Consider the following 14,769-nt stretch of genomic DNA (forward strand, 5'->3'; position numbering starts at 1 on the left):
AGATTTGGACCCTGTGTCAGCCTGTGTGTTGTGTGTTGTATTTGTGAAGTTGCGTACCTGTGGCAGCGTCCGCGGTGATCCATGAGTTACTGGTGATACAGCAGGCACAGCACCAAGAACACGTGTAGAGCTGGGTCCATGGCGGTCGTGACCGGGTGGTGTGGACCGGGAGTCTGGTTTCCGCTGTCAAGCTTCCGCCATCTCTGGTTGGGCGGTATCTCGACTGCGGTGCATCTGCGTGTTTGGGGAATCCTAATCTGTGGAGCAGGGCGGACGTCATTCCACACGGCGGTGAGTCTTCATTGGCTCACACCACCGGAGTGGCGGGTGCACTTTGATGACGATGCGTGTCACTCAGCGGCAGACAGGAATTGGCCTATGTTTGACCATACTAATGTGGAGGACATGAGTTCCGGTGATCGCGGGTGGAACAAAGAATTTTTCCGTACAGCCAGCACCGCAGTGGTGCCACCGCCCGACATCCTAATGGACCCCTTGGTACCTTAAATGATCATGTGCTAGTATGCAGGATGTAAGTTCCTTTGTCACTCCAATACTCCTGTCCCTAGGTCCAAAAGATTTTAGCTTGCTTGACGTTGATGCCTGCTCGTCCTTTCCTTGTGTTCGGGTCTGCTCTCCGAACATCAAATGTGCCCCAGATGCAGTGCCTTCATCCTGCATGAATACTGCTTAGCAGTTACTCTGCTAAAGTGCTATTGGGAATCTTTGCTGATCAATTGTTTTCTCCTGGAGGACAAAAGATGAATTCTCACGCATTGGACTCCTATGGTTTTCCTGGAGCATCTTTTTCTTCCTCCTTCCTTTCAAGTCTATCTTGACCCCCAAAATATAAAAGATTTCTAAAAATACGAGCAGGGCTCAGTAAACAAGTGTCACCACCTCAATGCTACTCCTAAATGAGGTTGAAAGGGAAAGAACTTCCTGTAAAATAATGAAGGCTGCAATTTCAATGAATTAGATGTATTTTCTCTGTGTCACATGTCCCATGCTACCAAATTCAGATACTGTGGCACCACAAAACCCAAAAAGGAACCACCTAACTCGGGCCCCCACCATGCACAGTTTTCTCATCAATAATTTAACTTCAAATGTTGTAGTGATATTATCAATTATGAAGAAAAAAAAAGTCCTGTGCACACGCTTATGTGGTAATCAGTCCTGTTGTTAGGACTCAATAATTAGAAGCAAAGTTCATGAGGATGAAAAGAAGGTCAAACACCAGGTTTCCATATGTGAAGAAGATTTATGGATCAATCTGGATCAGTACATAAGATAATAGCCATCCGACACGTGTTTCGTCACACCGTGATGGAGATGTGACACATCAGGGCTGTTAATACTTGAAAAGGTAGTCTGTGGGGCGGTGACGGTTCACTTTTCACCGCCGGCCGCATGTAAGCAACGGAGGGGATAATCCAAAGTTGGTTCCCTGCTCAATATAACGAGAGCGTGGAATCCGGATGGGTGCGTCCCAGATTCAAAGCAGGGACCTGAAAGAAGGAAAGGTGCACTGGTCGGTGCGGACATAGAGAGTTCTGTATCCGGGTAATGGTTCACAATCCTTGCAATACTCTAGAAGTGAAGGGACCTACACCACAGCTGAAAGGGGAGGCAAATCAACACTCCATCACTACTCACAACACACACAGTACCACTACCACTTCCACACCAGCACCTCCAACCCCTCTGCACATCAAACACCATACACATCACCCCCCCCCCCCACTTACCTCCCTTGCACCTCTAACCCATCAGCACATCGCACACCATGGCACCACAGAAAATGCCCAATTTCACAGAGAGTGAGTTGATAGTCATGCTAGATGAGATAATCAGAGTAGAACCACAAGTGTTTGGTAGCCTGATCCAACAAACTCCATTAGCCACAGGAGCACAAATGTGGGCAAGTATAGTTGACAAGGTCAATGCAGTAGGGACCACCTCGCGCTCCAAGCAGGAAATCATGAAGCGGTGGCATGACTTGAAGAGGGTTCTCAAAGAAAAGAGGAACAAGAAACGTGAGCTGGCTCAGAGGACTGTTGGTGGCACTCCCATTCCACCAAGAACATTCACTGCATGGGAGGAGAAGGTGCTTGCCATACTGCATCTAGAGAGTCTCACAGGAATAGCCGGGGGAGTGCAGGCTGGTATGTACAAACAAATCTAGACCATTACACTGCTACGTACTCTCAAGCACAACTACAAAGCTACATCTTAGAGGAACAAGTATATTCAAAAGCACCACAATTTCCAAGACATGTCCCACAGATGTAACATCCACTCCATCTAAATCACCCCGAAGGTAGACAACACATAAAGGGTCGTATGTGTCCAGGCAACCAGCACTACAACTCCCAACAGACCCCCGTCTCACCCCTAAGCAGGGTGTAGCACTCCCCCCCACCCAGTAGCATGTGCCAGCCATTGCATGGTTCCCACTCACCTAACTGATAGATAGCAATCTTCCCTGGGAGGGCAATTTGGGGCTGGGAGGTCTGCACAATTATTCTCACCATGCCTTCTTGTTCCCCAGCTTAGCAAGTGCCAGTCATTTAATTGTTCACCCTCATCTAAGAGGTAGGTAGCCATCTTCCCAGGTTGTGCTGTTTGGGGTGGGAGGCCTGCAATACTACTTCCAGCATGCTCCCTTGTTCCCCAGCTGAGCAAGATGGAGCACTTCCCACCCACCGAGAAGCATGTGGAAGCCATTTCATTGTTCACCCTCATCTAACAGGTCGGTAGCCACCTTCCCAGGTTGTACAGTTTGGGGGTGGGAGGCCTGCAATACTACTCTCAGCATGCTCCCTTATTCCCCAACTTAGCAAGATGGAGCACTCCCCACCCACCCAGATGCATGTGGCAGTCATTTTAGTACAACCGCCAAACTAACAGGTAGGTAGCCATTATCACAAGGAGGGTTGTTTGGGGCTGGGAGGCCTGCACTACCACTCTCACCAGGCACCCCTGTCCCACCCCTGAGCAGGATGGAGCTCACCCCCAACCCAGAAGCATGTGGCAGCCATTGCATTGTTCACCCTCATCTAACAGGTTGGTAGCCATCTTCCCAAGGTTGTGGTGTTTGGGGTGGGAGGCCTGCAATACCACTCCGTTCATCAATAGACTGGCAAATATTGATTATGATCCATCGAAGCAACTGCTGGTGACAATGGATGTTGTCGCTCTGTATACTCAAATTCCGCAGGAAGAAGCCCTAGACACTCTGTCATATTTCCTAGACACCAGAGAACAACCAGTTAGGCGTAAGCCATGGGCTGCGCCTTCGCGCCGGAATTAGCGGTCCAGTTTATGGGACTCTTTGAGGACAAATTCGTCCTCAACAATAACCCATTTACGGCATGCATCACCCATTGGATGCGATATATTGATGACGCATTTTTTGTCTGGAGTCGGTCTGAGGAACAAATAATGGACTTTTTCAACTGGCTCAATAGACGGACAAAAGACATTCAATTCACAATAAATTTTTCGACACACCAAATGACCTTTTTGGATGTTAAAGTCTATACATCAGAAGGGTCATTGGCAACCACACTTTTCAGAAAAGAGACGGACCGCAACAAAGCATTGCATTATACAAGCAATCACCCTCGCAACCTCCGCCAAAATTTTCCTTTCTGTCAATTCTTAAAGATCAGGCAAAATTGCCCATTTAAAGATGAATATTTCCAACATGCACAAAACCTTTTAGAGCGACTAATGGACCGAGGGTACCCGAGGAAATTGTTGAAACACGCACTGCGTCGAGCATGGTGGACACCTCGAGAAGTCTTGTTAAAAAAGAGATCTAAACCACCACTACAGAGAATCGTTTGCGTAACGACATTTTGCCCAAACGCAAATCAACTGAAAAGAATCATCCATCAAAATTGGCATTTGGTGAAGAACCTTGAGGCCAGCTTGCAAAGACCGCCCCTCTTCGCTTTTAAAAAAGTTAAGAGTATTGCCAATTTGTGGTTCGGGCAGCATCACCTAAAAAAGAAGTTTTCACACTACGGAGCTTGTTTGGTTTACAACCAGTTCAGGGTCACCACAAATGTGGGACCTGTACGTGCTGTGACCAAACAATTGAAGGAGACTTGTTCTCGCATGATGGCATTTTTTGGAAGCACTCAGCGTTCTCTAACTGTAAAACGAAGAACATAATTTATGGAATTCTATGTCCTTGCCCTAAACTATATGTAGCAAAACCTCCCAGGAAATCCGACAACGGATTACTCAACATAAATCCAGAGTACGGAGGTTAGTGGCTAATGCGCCATTAGTCAATCATTGCCAGACCAAAGGACATACGGAAAATTACTTAAAATGGACTATCCTCTCCAAAGTAGAAATTGATGCCAGAGGCAGTGATAGGGAAGCCAGACTCAGTCAGCGGGAAGCACAATTAAACATGCAATTCAATATGGTAATAAACGGGCTCAATGAATTGTCTGAGCTCCCGCGGGTACTTTAAAACATCTTGTTTTACCCCCAGTGAACAGCATCTACCCGCCTCACTACTTGACTTTGCAACACAGGCAGGCTCAACACCGCGTGGCCCCGTCCACCGGTTCACAAGTTCTCAAGAGGCAGCGCGATCACAAGATCTATCACGTGCCCGTTCACACTGCTTAACTACAAATCCCAGACCTCCAATAGGCACATGAGGTCTTCTGGGTAGTACTCGCAGACTCCGCCGCGGTACGCGACCTTTGGTGCAGGAGAGTGAACCTCTGTTTGAAGGTACCTTCGACCTTAATCCAAAACCAACATACACCCCTTCCTTTGGGGTCCCTGCAACCCATGTTATGCCAGACTGGGGACATTGATCCTTTTTATTTGGTTGTTTCAGGGGAATTGAAAGCTCCTTTTGCGCTGCTCGCCTGTTTGTGCAGGCCCGTACGGGAGGTGAGGCGCAGGCCGCGCCCCTCCAGCTGATTCGTAAAACAACGCAAGAACAGTTTGTTCCTCATTGTGAAGGTAAGACTAGTCCTTTTAGGCTGTCACACATTGTACGTGTTGACCACTCCGGCTCCAGTTTAGTGACAGTACTTAGTCTACCGATATTTTGCATTCCAGCTGCAATTGAAACTACAAGGTCCAGACATCCCACGTGACGTCCGCCGTTTGTTATTCGACAGCCTAGGCATCAATCGTTCAGACTGACAAGTGTCCCCCACTTGCCACTTGTCACCATCTGCCTTAAGGTAACACCAATACTTAGCACCATGCCCACAACGAGGTTGACAATAGGTGTTAACAAGAACAGACTAATTCTCACTCACAGTATGATGTTGTTCTTTCACAGAAATACACGCTTCCTTTGAACTGACTGAAGCATTGTCTTGAAAATTAAGGTAGGAGGTTCACTGTGAGCTTGGCGTTTCTTTGTTATATCGAATAAGTTCTTGAATTTAAGAAGTTTTCTTTGTATCCTCTTTCAGATTTCCTTCTTTGGTCCTGATGAGAACCGAACAAAGGGTCCGGTTTGAAACATGTCGATCTTTTTGTTGTATCCTGTGTCAAAACGAATGTGTATCATTAATGGTGTGTTTTAAAGAGTATATTCAGTGCTGGGTATGCAGGTTGACATTGTAAACCAGATTTTTTCCTGCTAAACTTGTTTTATTCATAATTGAAACTATCCCAATCTTTTGACGAAGGATCCAATTTTTGTTATTGCACATCTGATTTGGTAGTTTGAATGTTTGAGTGTTAATGCGAGTGTGAGTTGAGTCAGGTTATGATTCAGGGAACGAGTATGAAAGTGGTTGTCTGAATGAGGTTTATTGTATGGCAATTTTTGTGTTCACGTCTGTTTCTTTCAATTATTATAGCTGTCACATATATTTATGGAATATTTTGTATTTTGTCTTCTTTGAAAGTTTGAAAATAAAAACAAACTTTGACGGATTAAATCAAAATCACAACTACAAATCCATTTTCTAGTTTGTGAAAAAAATTCCTTATTGTATTAGGTCTCAGTATTGGCTATTTGTTTTGGTTCTTTGAGGTATATATACTCTGCCTTACTGAGGTGAGTCAAGGCTCCCTTGTTTCCAAGCTGAGCAAGATAGAGCACTCCCCACCTACCCAGAAGCATGTGGCAGCCGTTGTATTGCCCTCGACAAACTAACAGGTAGGTAACCATCTTCCCAGGTTGTGCTGTTTGGGGGTGGGAGGCATACAATACTACTCCCAGCATTAACCCTTGTTCCCTAGCTGAGCAAGATGGAGCATTCCCCACCCACCCAGAAGCACGTGGCAGCTATTGCATTGTTCATCCTCATCTAACAGGTAGGTAGCCATCTTCCCAGGTTGTGCTGTTTGGGGGTGGGAGGCCTGCAATACTACTCCCAGCATGCTCCCTTGTTCTGCACACCTTTCGGGAACGAGGACTCGAGAGGGAAGACTCCGATATAGGAGATAACCTTTTGTGCCTAAATCGGCACATGATAGCGACACAGCTATTCTCACAGTTATTCGTTCAATCCAAGAAATAAGGACACCCTTGATATAGGAGGGGAAACACTCGCCCCTGCAGGAGTGGGAAGTCAGCGCAGACTCCACAATTGGAGAAATTACGCTTCAGTCCCAAGATATAAAGATAAGCCCTGAAGAAGCCCGTGTAGGGCGAAACGCGTAGGCTGTGGATTGTATGAATCACAATAAAAGCATTGAAAACCACGTCATCTGTTTGGAGATTCCTCACTCCTGTCATCTATTCATGTCTAATGTATGGCATTTGAAGCCAAAAATCTGTATCATACATGTTGCCTCTCCACATTTGTGTAAAAAATGCTCCCTTGTTCCCCAGCTGAGCAAGATGGAGCACTCCCCACCCACCCAGAAGCATGTGGCACCCTCAACTAATAGGTAGGTAGCCATTATCACAAAGAGAGATGGTTGGGGCTGGGAGGCCTGCACTACAACTCCCACTACTTACCCCAGTCCCACCCTTGAGCAAGATGGAGCTTACCCCCCCACCCAGAAGCATGTGGCAGCCATTGCATTGTTGATCCTCATCTAACAGGTAGCTAGCCATCTTTCAAAGTTGTGCTGTTTGGGGGTGGGAGGCCTGCACTAAAACTCCCACGAGGCACCCCTGAGCAGGATGGAAGACTCCAGCACATACAAACAGAGATGTGTCACAAATCTAACACAAATGTGAAAACAGAATGGTTAAGTAGCCAGTACATGGACCCAGCCATTCCTCTCAAAAAGCATGGTGCCATATGACAACACCAGCCCTCTCATCACACAAAAATGCACACAGATCCTATTGCCGCTCACAGTGTGCAGACAGCTAAGCAAATGTAACTGCCACAGCAAACAAAGTGTGACACACCAATTCATATGTAGAAGAAAGTCACAACCATGCACAGCACTGAATGCCAAGGGTAAGTGCCATGTGGCCAGAGCATAAAGGTCCATATGAAAGCAAAGTAAGCATGGTTGGTGGTACAAATTTAGATTTGAACATGACATGACAAAGATATGCATGAGATGACAATGGCCAGTTCAGGCTCAGATATATCATCTGCCAGGCACAGTAATCAACATAGAGGCTTCACATAAATTCTTTGTTGCGCTAGTTGCTACATGGCAACATATCCCTGTAATCACAAAATATGCACGTGGCTCATGGTATGTTTCAAAACGTCAGACAATGGACAAGTAATGCATGTTCCTCAATATTATGTTAGGAGGCACAGTAGTGTGCATACAAACTATGTGATGATTAGTCAACTGCGTGGTGTACAAACAGTGAATAATATACAGCTAACACAATGCTTGCGGGTTACACTACAATGACCATTTCCCTTCCATCCCACAGATGACCAAGAACTGACTACACCAGCAAACTGCAGAGCAAGTCTCTCTCCACCCCCCCCCCCCGGAACATAGACTCTCTGATGTTGACTCCCGGGATTCAGAGGACGAAGAGCTTGAAGCTGGCCCAGCTGGTGTGCCATGGTGCAACAGGCCCCGGGACCCCATCTGCAGTAACACCAACCTATCCGCTGACCCCTGCTTTTAAGGCCTGTGTGTCCTCCTCCACCTCCACCCGGGCTGCTTGCAACACTCTTCCTGTCCCAGAGGATGACCAGCCCACACCACCAACTGAGGAGGGCAGGGAGAGGATGCGGGGGCCCACAGTGGTGAGGCAACAAGTCTGTGGCAGCAGGGCAGGTGGGAGGGCAAAGGTAAGTCTTAGACAACAAGACCCTGGGACCAAAGCCCTAGACAACATTAACCAAGTCCTTGGGGCCTATGAACTGGCCCAGGGATAAACAGGCTGGTCAGAAGAAGATCCATGTGAGTTCCTCCTGCTGATGAGGTGCATGGACACCTCCATGGGCCAAATTGTGGACTTCTTGGGCCATCTAGTGGAGGTACTGTGGGACAGGCCCGCGCCACAACCAACACCTCCACCTCCCTCTGGTGTGCCGCCGGATGACAGTTCAACATCCTCCTGTGTGCCACAGAGAGGGGGGAGTCCTCAAACCCCACTGGCCCCACAGCAGAGGCCCCCCTCTGCCAAGCAATGAAGGGGCCATCTCTAGAAATCCCTGGGAGTATTCCGTGGCAAAGCACCTGCCAAACGTCAGTCACAGATCCAGCCATGAAGGCAACCCTCTTCACTACTGCATTGACTTTTTAGACTGTCCTTACCCACACTGCCTTGTGAATGACATCTGTCTGTTGGACTGGGTCACCACATCAATGTGGTGACTACTCATTTTTCTCATTTACCCTAACTGTCAACTCAGTGCTTCACTAATCACCTCAATGTAAATGTTCACGCCCCCTCACAGGTCAGCATTGAAAATAAATACTCCTTACACACATGTCATTGTTTCTGCTTCTTGTTTATTCCAGGATATGCATTCTTCACCATGATTATAATGTACCAGGAGTATGGAATTGAGGTAGGCAAGGAGAGGCTGAAGGGACCTAGGAAAACACAACAGAACAAGATTCACTAGCCAGGGGTTGGCATCACAGACATCCCACAACAGTTACCATCAGGCTACTCCATCATGCACACATCAAAATGAGCAACAGTACCAACATACACATCCTGTAGATGTGCCAAAATACCCTGTTCCAGCAACATTGTCAGTCACCAGAGTCAACAACCAGCTGCAGTCATAAAGCTCACATACACCTTGCCTACAACAGCGACATCATCGAGCAATGTGTCAGTTGTACCTCCACACTCAGTCTTCAAGTGAAGTAGCGATTGATGAGCTGTTGACGCAGGTCGAAACCTTCTGCCTCTCCACTATTCTCGTCACTCGACACAGGTTGGTTTGCAGGAAGGGGCCTTGGCTGCTCATCAGCATCGAGGAGCAGGGGGATCTCCTTGCAAATGGCAAGGTTGTGGAGCATGCAGCATGCAACTATAATCTGACACACCTTCCTGGGTGACTACATCAGTGCATCTCCGGTCTTGTCCAGGCAGCGAAATCGTGACTTTAGGAGACCAAAAGTACGCTCCACCACATGATGTGTCCTCCCATGGACATCATTGTAGCAGACTTCACCTGGGGTCCTGGGATTCTGCAGTGGGCTCAGCAACCAAGGTCAGTTGGGATATGCAGAGTCACCTAGGTGTGAGAAACACAGAGAAACCTTGAAATGTTACTGTGATAGAGGACAGCATGTCATACACACAGCACGCTAATTGACTCTGCATAATCACCCACATTCCATGCACGCTCAGGTGGCAGATTAGTCATCAGCTGTGGTACAATGCTGTTACATATGCTGTATGAGTCATGGGCCAAGCCTGGAACTTTGGCACACACATGCAAGATGATCATTTCTGCCTGTCATACCACTTGCACATTTATGGAGTGGGCATAGGGGATGTGTCCAAAGGCATAAAAATCACCCTTAACAGCGGCCAATTCACGCCCCCTGCGGAAATGGATATATCTGTCCTTGTATATCATCATAGCAGACAGGACATCATGCAGCACCATGCTGAACATAGTTTGCGACATCCCACATGCGCTAGACACCGTGCACTGGAAAGGTCCCGAAGCAAAAAAATACAGGGCCGCAATCACTTAACACGTTGGTGTGAAAGCACCTGGATTTGTCCTGTGAGGCTGCAGGTGGGGCTCCAACATAGCACATAGTCTTGGAGGGTGTCTCTATCCAGATGGAATTTCCGAATGACATCCTCATCCTCCATTATCTGCCAGCACTGTGAAGGGGCGATGCACATTTGGTCTCCAAGGTGAGATGAGAGAGGACACATGTCAATGCAATCCACCAGAAGATGTGTCTGACATCTTACGTTTTGAATGCCACAACGGCAACTTTGACTAGCATCACAGTTCAGCTTACAGCACACCTCATATGTAGGGACAACTTCAGCTACACTAGTCGTACACTTGTCCACCTTTCACACAGCAAGTACCTACAAAACAATATCTGACTATGAGAATGCCCAACGGGATATGGCCACATCTTGCATGGGCAGCCCTGGGGTTATCTCACACAGCATATGTGTGAAACAGCAACACAACTGTCTAATACCTAGCTGCAGTACCTGCCATACCCTCAGGCATAAGTCAAACAGGGCACCCATCAACAACAATGAGCACAGTCTGTGTGAGAAAAACAGGTATGTGCTTGAGCCAGGAAAAGTAGACACCCAAAGCAGCACATTGTTCAGTAAGACAATCATCTATGTAAGTTCGCCACCCAAATCACGGTCATTCATGGTAATGTATGGCACCAATATTGCTGTAGCTACCGCCTGGCACCTGCAGTGAGTCACTGCCAATGCCCAAGACACAATTGCGGTAATGATAGGCAAATACACATAGTCAAATGGCAGTTGGCATGCTCTGCTACCAAAATCACGGTCATTCATGGCAATGTATTGCACCAGTATTGCAGTAGCTCCCACCTGGCACCTGCAGTGTGTCACCGCCAATGCCCAAGCACAATCGCGGTACTGATAGGCAAATACACATGGTGAAATGGCAGTTGGCATGCTCCACCACCAAAATCATGGTAATTCATGGCAATGCATGGCACCAATATTGCGGTACCTACCATCTGGCACCTGCGTTGTGTCATCGCCAATCCATGCGGTAGCAAAATGCAAGTTTTGAAAATCACGGTAGGCATACTCCGCCACCGCAGAGCCGGTCAATGGCGCAATTGAAAGATACACCACCGCAGTAGCGCCCGCCTGGCGCCTGCGATGTGTCACCAGCATAGACCATGCCCTTACAGCCAATGGAAACCTCGACCACGGTAGCACAATCCAAGTTTTGAAAATCACGATAGGTGTGCTCCGCCATCGCGGAGCCGGTCATTGGACGCATTTCAAAAAGGCTGATCTGGAACACCAATTGCAGCAGGTTAGAACCACTGAAATTACCCCAGTGGGCTATATATGTGTAGGAAAGAGCCCCACATTACCACAGCTCACAGAGCCTGCTGCCTGAGGCCCCCCACCACCACCTGCTGCGGCTGCTGCTGTCTCCAGAGCCTGATGCCGGAGACCACTCACCACCACCTGCTGCTGCTGCTCCTGTCTCCAGAGCCTGCTGCCTGGAACCCCTAACCACCATATGCTGCTGCTGCTCCTGTCTCCAGAGCCTGCCGCCTGAGACCCCTTACCTCCACCTGCTGCTGCTCCTGTCTCCGGAGCCTGCTGCCTTCCATCCCTCACCACCAACTGCATCTGCTGCTGCTCCTGTCTCCAGGGCCTGCTGCCTGCCACCCCTCACCACCAACTGCTGCTGCTGCTGTCTCCTGGCCAGAGTGATGTCGAGGACTGAGAAAATCCGTGCCACCAGCAAGGAGCGGGAGGTCCTGGTGGACGAGGTGCTCACAGAGTATCCAAGACTATATGGTGCTCCAAATGTAGTGGCAAGTCGAGTGGGAGTGACAGTGCAGTGGGGGGCACACATGAAGTAGATCTGCTGCAGTATGTGCCTGATAGTGTGGGGTTGTGTCATGCAGTGCCTAGCAGGCTGTGTCGCACTTCTCCCTGCCTGCACATCAAGATGGGAGGGACATGTATTGTCTTGTCAGCCAAACAGTGATGCAGAAAGTTGGTAATGCGGGAGTCAGGGCAGTGATTGTATGTGTGAATAGCTGTGTGGGTCCCTGATGTCCTTCACAGGCCCATCTGTGGCCTTAGCTGGGGTTTTCATCCAGAGGGTAGTGATGGAATTGTGTCTGGCTCCTAATTGTACATCGTCTCCAGATCAGCATTATGCTCAGGACTTCATTACCCAAGGGTGACACTATTGATGGGCATTCGCCTATGACACAGCAGATTGCCATACTATTGTGCGCAGCACCCTCCATTTCCACCAGCATTTGTACAGAATGGCATGTGTAGGCACTGTTTCCACTCTCAAATTGTCCCTTCATGTGAAATTTCTGATGCCCCACGTTGAACCTCAGTGTGAGCCCACCTGGCCTGCAAGTCACCGCCCAATCTGACATGGACACATCACTGAATGTACAGAGTGTTACATGTGTTTATTTTGCGGGACTCTCCATCAACGAGTCATCTCAGCCCTGTAGATTGCACATGATAGGCCTTGTGAGGAGGGTGTAGGTTTGTAAGATCATATCCCTCAATGTGACATCCATGACACTGTGAGCCATTCACAGGGATAGGACATTGAGGGCTGCGCAGTAGTGGACACAGTGAGTCAACCCTCAAACATATATTGATATGTACCTGTATGTCTTGCGCAACAAAAAAATGGAAAGTAGATGTGGGCAGCCTACACAAACCTATCTGTGCTAGCATCCTGCATTTGTATGAGATAGGCAGGTACTGTGTCCACCCTCATGCCTGCATGCATTTATGTGTGATTCTCCCATGTTACTGTACTATGTGAGATGCTGTATTGGCTCTGTTAGACATATCTGTGAATGTGGGATGAGTTAGTATCATGCTCCTGTACTGAAACATATTGGTAAATAACACTGTATCACTGATTTTTCCCCCTCTTGTCTCCCATGCCTACAGGTCAAAGTCCACCAGCGAAAGGCCGTGTGGAGGGCCATTGCATGCAAGGTGCGGGATCTGTGTGTCTCCAACCGACGGCGCACCCACTGTCGCAAGAGGTGGGATGACATCTGCTGGCTGAGCAACAACGTGGCGGAGATGACGCTGTTGGCGCAACAGAGCATGACACCACTAATCGCCCACATCTTGGCCATGACACAGCCTGAGCTGGATGCACTTTTGAAGGAGCATCAGCAGAAAGCTAGGGGTCAGTATTCATGGAAGGGTGACTTTGGCTGTGAGTGGGTGCATTTGTTCAAAACCTGTGCCAGAGCTGGGCTATGTGATGTTGGTAGTGTGATGCAGTGGCTTGTAAGTAGCCTCTGTGTTGGCTACAACTGTCATGCATTTTCCCTACCTGTACTTCCTAATGTTATTTGAGTAATGGGCATTGACATTGCATTCAGAGCTTCTGGTATTGTCAGCATTGGGTTAGTCTGGAAAATTACATGCAAGGGCATAGCAGTGTGAATAATCTGAGTGTGCTTTCATCAATACGTGCTTTGCCTAACCTCAGAATGGTGAGGCTTAGACATCTGACACCAATGTGCAACAGTAGTTGTCCCACAAAGTACTACATGGTGGATGGCATAAGCTCATGACCATTGTGGACTGCTATGTTGTAGTCTGTATCTGCGTTGTCCCCTTCTGCTCCATCCGGTTATGACAGTGGCAACATGTCGTGGGGTACATTATTGCCCCTATCAGGGCCCTAGGTGTGCTCAGAGCTATTTGTGTGTCAGCCACTGGTAGGAAATGGTGCTGTGTGGTCATCACATGGCTCACTTATGCCCCGTTATCTTGTTGACAGGCAAAAATCAAGTGAAAAATAAATTGAGGTTGCACAATGTTATTGCACAGGGTGGTTTGCAACATGGAGATTTCATCATCTTTAGTGATGCTTTGCTTGTATATGAATGTTCTGTTGATGCTGATGAACTGACCCTACATCTCTCCCTCTCATTCAGCATCTCCCATGGCACGGAAGGACAGGGGACAGACACCAGTGGTGAGGAATCAAGCACAACTGCTGCACACAAGCACAGTGACACAGATGTGACCAGAGCCTCAGAGGGGGACAGGAGTCTGCTTGAGGAATCACAGCCAGAGATGCAGACCTCAACATCATCAGATGCCAGTGGAAGCGCATCTATGTTGGCGGGCACAGTGAACGGGGACTCTACCTCCTCTTCCACCACACAGCATACAGTGCCCACCCTCCCAGCTACTTCCACTGTTGCTGTCCTTGTTCACACCAGTAAGAAGGGAAGAGTTCCCTTCACCCCAGGCACCGCTGCCCCTGTCCCTGTCTCCCCTGCTGCCATCAGTGCTGAGTCTGTGGACCTTGTGCGCCTTCTGTGTGTGGGCCTAACAGCTCTTCTAAAAGCCTTTGTAGACCACGACAAAAAGTTGGCACAGGTGGTTGCTTTCATGGAGGGCATTCTTTCAGACGTGGGTGGGCTACACATGGCTCACTTATGCCCCGTTATCTTGTTGACAGGCAAAAATCAAGTGAAAAATTGAGGTTGCACAATGTTATTGCACAGGGTGGTTTGCAACATGGAGATTTCTTCATCTTTAGTGATGCTTTGCTTGCATATGAATGTTCTGTTGATGCTGATGAACTGACCCTACATCTCTCCCTCTCATTCAGCATCTCCCATGGGCACGGAAGGACAGGGGAC

The sequence above is a fragment of the Lissotriton helveticus genome, chromosome 4_1 (genome assembly GCF_964261635.1).
Source record: "Lissotriton helveticus chromosome 4_1, aLisHel1.1, whole genome shotgun sequence".
In the NCBI taxonomy this organism is placed as follows: Eukaryota; Metazoa; Chordata; class Amphibia; order Caudata; family Salamandridae; genus Lissotriton; species Lissotriton helveticus.